At 48.8% G+C, this 5,028-nt stretch overlaps 3 non-coding genes across 3 annotated transcripts; 2 read left to right on the top strand and 1 right to left on the bottom strand.

Annotated features, from left to right (window-relative positions):
• Positions 1-3,795: 3,795 nt before the first annotated feature.
• TRNAP-CGG (transfer RNA proline (anticodon CGG)) lies at positions 3,796-3,868 on the bottom strand. Its single transcript has one exon. It is a non-coding gene; the product is annotated as a tRNA-Pro (tRNA).
• Positions 3,869-4,282: 414 nt separating this feature from the next.
• TRNAP-CGG (transfer RNA proline (anticodon CGG)) lies at positions 4,283-4,355 on the top strand. The gene has a single exon. It is a non-coding gene; the product is annotated as a tRNA-Pro (tRNA).
• Positions 4,356-4,748: 393 nt separating this feature from the next.
• Positions 4,749-4,821, top strand: TRNAP-CGG (transfer RNA proline (anticodon CGG)). The gene has a single exon. It is a non-coding gene; the product is annotated as a tRNA-Pro (tRNA).
• Positions 4,822-5,028: the final 207 nt, after the last annotated feature.

Raw genomic sequence — 5,028 nt, 5'->3', positions numbered from 1 at the left:
GGAAGTTATGACAGCTCTAAGTCATGTCAAGTCCTCTAGCGACGGGAAAGCGGCAAATTGACTGCTGGGCCAACGGTCGGTTCGAAAGGGGCGTCGAGCTCCTGGTTGCTCGCAGCTGTACGCGGAGGCGTCCTAAATGATGCCGGTGAGTTCGAACCATGCATGGCTTCTCCGCAGTCACCACAATCTATGCATCGGGACTTGGCTGCAGTAGGCGAGCACTTTCATTGGCATGCTACGAGAATATAACGTCTGAATGCTTCTATTGCCTCAAACGCACCCCTTATCGTTATCACCATGTTCCTGTGAGTCTCTGTGTCCTAATGTGACTTTCGTCGCCACAGCCCCCGTTAGAAATGGGTCATGCCACGCGATGTGTAGAGCACTGCATGCTGCCCGCTCGGCCTATTTTGGAGTGTCTCACTATAGTCCCTTGAAACTGGGATGAAACGAATGGCGGGGAAACAAACCGCGATATTTTGCCCGTTTAAGCAAGTTAAGAATTACTCGGAAAGAAACGGGTCCAGACTTCTCGATTTTATTCCGGGCCTTACATAAGAGTTCGCAATTAAGTCTGAACCATAATCATTCATTTAACTGGCAGCAGTTATAAGGTTAAGCTTGCTAATTTGGCGCCACCTACAAAGGGCAATGCAACTGCGCCTCAGAGAGAATGAACAACGGTGACCCCACAACTCGGACCTGCAATCAAAATTCACGCACTTTCATTCAACGTGTTGTCCGAAAAACGTTTCCCAGCAGCTTCTGCAACCGCTACACCCCTTTCTAAAACGGCGCGACGATCCCGAAGAAAGAAAACAAGAAAACATCGGCCCACAATTACAGCAGTCGACGGTATAGGCGCAATTCGAGCGCACCTGTTCAGACACTCTGATTTTCCGATATTCTCGGGTAAATCATTTGAATCCGTGGGCATATGATGACAAGTTAGAGGCTAATCTATATTTTCTCCCAAATAATCTTCATTCAACTGTCACCCCTTTTACTAGTTGATGATTGTCGTAAAGGAAGCGCCGGCATGAAAGCTTTCCAGTGCTTCGTATATCTCGTGCCCGGGGGCTCACAATCGTACTTCATCGCATCACGTTACTTGCAAGCCGGTGCAAACGCGAGTAAAAGCGAGAGTGAGCCTTGTCAGATGCCGAAAAGTCAGCATTTCCCTCTTTCACTGCTGCCATCCTCGCTTTCCAACCTCATCCACCTCCTTTCTTTTTCTCCAACATTCCTTCTTACCCTCGCGTTGTGCATTCCTCCACTCTTGCCTTAATCTCACCGATGGTCACCCTTCGGCTTCTTTTTGAAGCCTCACCTCAAGTGGCGCATCTTCTACCCTCGTCCTATAGCCTCCATTCACGGCAGCCACCCTTCATGTTCTTATTGAGACTGCCACCTCCCAGTTGTGCATTTCTACGCTTCGTCATGCCCCCAAGCCGCCTTCAGTTATGCGAGGCGGCTACGAGCTAGTTGCGAGAGCAGTGATAGAGATTACACTTGCATGTTTATGGGAGCAGCATAATTCATTAAAACTTTCGACAAAAGTGCCTGTCGTTTAACAGATGGATTCAAAGAGCCCCAACACACAAGAGCCACGATACAGGGTTCGCCCGCTGCTCTTTTAGCATGGCTACCTCGAATTGCAACTGCCGCGCCTTGGCGTTATTCAAGTGAGCTCAGTGGCATGAAGCTGCTATTAAGCAGGACGAAACCCGATCCTTACTCTTGGTTTGAACCGGCGACAGCTGGGCACCACACGGCCACCCTCTTCTGTCACTACAAGGTAGTTGAATTCCGGCTGAGCTTGCCACGCAGGTCGAGGGCATCTCCTTTGCTACCGGAACAGCTACCCCCACTCACTCTAATACCCTCTTTACACGGGCAGAGTTAACCACGGTTAGCGTAACTGCGGTTACGCGAAACCGTGGTTAGCCCGTTTACACTGCAGACCAAACCACAGTTACACCCCTAACCGTGGTTATCACAAACCGAGTTTGGCGACCTCGGTTTGCGTCGTTAACCGAGGTTATGGCGGCGTCTGTTGACGGAGGCTTCGCGCACTCGTGTGCTCGAAGCGTACGAGCGTGTCTCCTTCAGCAGTGTACTCGTTTACCCGTATTGAATATCCGGTGTCTACTGTGCCGCCCGGCGTCTTCGGTTACGGCCTACAGCCAAGCGTCTGCGTACTGAAGCCCCGTCCTGCGTTTGCAGTATCGTTTGTGCGGCTTGATGCTGAGCGCTGAACGTCAAAAAGCGCGCAGTCTTAGCTTTATAATGAAAGTGCACAAATTCGCAACGCTTGCAGTGCGGGATGCTGCGAGCAGGCTGAGGTACGTTACACTTACCGCGGCGGTGAAGCGAGCGAGCGCGGCGAACTACGGCGGGGTGTGTAACCCCCTAGTCGTCAATAAGCCTAAATTATTTCTCTTCGAAGCCGCGGCGATCGGCGCTTTGGAACTGATCAACGCTGTCGAAATGGTGTACTCATGAAACATCTTTATTGTGAATCCTATTTTGCCGGCGTAAAATAACGATATGATAAACTTTGGCGATACATTAATCGCAAAGCTAGTATAAGCAGAACGGTGAGCCACAGTGTACCGGCGACAGCTGTCTTGAACAGAAACTTGATAGTATCGCGGTTATCGGTCTTGCCAGCGATTCGCCGCTGCTCAGTGATCAGGAGTGATTCAATTCTGATATTCGGCTCAGTATTCCAGATGCCAATAAATTTAGCACGCTTTGTTTCTGACGTCGGCGCTAGCGAACCGCCGTGTCGTTCGTGTACGGTCTGCTGGAGGAGGGGCCAACGCGGCGGTATTTACGATGGTCGATGAGGTGCTGCCATCGTGCGGGGCTTCACCGCTTTGTTGACGCCTTGCCGGACGGCACTCCGAAACTACATTATAAATAAAATATTTGTAAATGCTTCTTCGTTCCTCAGATCACCGCGTCGCTTCGGTTGTACTTTATGGGCAACGGCGGACGTAACCGAGAACGGCGGCGAGCTGTGTAAGCACAGCTAACCGCGATTGGCGGTTAACTGTGGTTAAGTTCGGTAACCTCGGTTAAGCGTAACCGTGGTTAAGCTGGCCGTGTAAAGAGGGTATAAGGGTGTCTAGGAGTGTGCGCACCGTTAAGGGCGCATCGTTAATAATAACCCCTAATTATTAACGGGTAGCAATTATTCTATATATATATATATATATGTTGTGGAAGAAGGCCAGGTCGAGACGCCAAAGTCGTGACGGCAAGGCAAGGTACGCCGTGTCAGCGTTTTTAATCTGATGGAGAACCCAGGCGCGAGCTGAAGCCGGCGCCGCGGGACGATGACGATGATATGTACAAAAGAAAGATGATGATTATGGTATGTACAAACGAAAGAAGATCCGTAGAAGGCTCACAATATAAATGAAGAGGAAATGAGGGTGCTCGTTATAATACATGAAGGAAAGAAGCCAACAGTTGGCGAGGCCAAGGAAAGCATTGGGGATTATGTTTTATTCTGTGGAATACTGCGCTACTTGATATACAGAGACAAATGGACGACGACACACGAATGAAGCGCTTCATTCGTGTGTCGTCGTCCATTTGTCTCTGTATATCAAGTAGCGCAGTATTCCACAGAATGATCAACCAACTGGCCCCCGTGTTTGCATTATTGGATTATGTTTTATGTGTTTGATTTTTTTTTATTTTTACTTGGATAATCACAGAAATGAGTAATGTAATCTGCTTAGGGGAAAGATAATTAAACACAAAGTATAAGAAAAAACAACGTGCCGATAGTGGGGACCGAACCCACGACCTCCGAATACCGCGTCCGATGCTCATCCAACTGAGCTACATCGGCCGCTGTCCCCCCTGCTACTTTCACGGGTATTAATGTTGTCTGTATACGAACCTTGAGAGTGTTCACCAGTGCCACCCTCAACCATAGCGGCGGACGTGGAACGTCCTGTGTTACCGCCAGCGTCACGTAGAACGTGATCAAGAGCGAGGGAGATTATGAGCACCCTCATTTCCCCTTCATTTATCTGCTTGTTGCTTACGGGGGTCTCGATTCTGGCAGTCTTGAAGCCATAGGTAGCGTAAGAGGGTTCTAGCACAGCTTTCGCCCTCGTTCTTGATCACGTTCTACGTGACGCTGGCGGTAACACAGGACGTTCCACGTTCGCCGCTATGGTTGAGGGTGGCGCTGGTGAACACTCTCAATGTTCGTATACAGACAACATTAATACCCGAGAAAGTAGCAGAGGGGACAGCGGCCGATGTAGCTCAGTTGGAAGAGCACCGGACGCGGTATTCGGAGGTCGTGGGTTCGGTCCCCACCATCGGCACGTTGTTTTTTTCTTATACTTTGTGTTTAATTATCTTTCCCCTAAGCAGATTACATTACTCATTTCTGTGATTATCCAAGTAAAAATAAAAAAACACATAAAACATAATCTCCAATGCTTTCCTTGGCCTCGCCAACTGTTGGCTTCTTTCCTTCATGTATTATAACGAGCACCCTCATTTCCCCTTCATTTATCTGCTTGTAGCTTACGGGGGTCTCGGTTCTGGCAGTCTTGAAGCCATATGTAGCGTAAGAGGGTTCTAGCACAGCTTTCGCCCTCGCTCTTGATCACGTTCCACGTCCGCCGCTATGGTTGAGGGTAACGCTGGTGAACACTCTCAAGGTTCGTACTTAGACAACATTAATACCCGTGAAAGTAGCAGGGGGGACAGCGGCCGATGTAGCTCAGTTGGATGAGCATCGGACGCGGTATTCGGAGGTCGTGGGTTCGGTCCCCACTATCGGCACGTTGTTTTTTCTTATACTTTGTGTTTAATTATCTTTCCCCTAAGCAGATTACATTACTCATTTCTGTGATTATCCGAGTAAAAATAAAAAAAAAACACAAAACATAATCCCCAATGCCTGCCTTGGCCTCACCAACTGTTGGCTTCTTTCCTTCATATATATATATATGTGTACTTCCCTCTAAACTGTTCTCGGTTTTTGTCTAC

This window comes from Amblyomma maculatum, chromosome 7, assembly GCF_055883805.1.
Source record: "Amblyomma maculatum isolate TAMU_Amacu chromosome 7, ASM5588380v1, whole genome shotgun sequence".
NCBI lineage: Eukaryota > Metazoa > Arthropoda > Arachnida > Ixodida > Ixodidae > Amblyomma > Amblyomma maculatum.
Note: the sequence above shows the minus strand (reverse complement) of the source record. Positions and strands in the feature narration are given on the sequence as shown.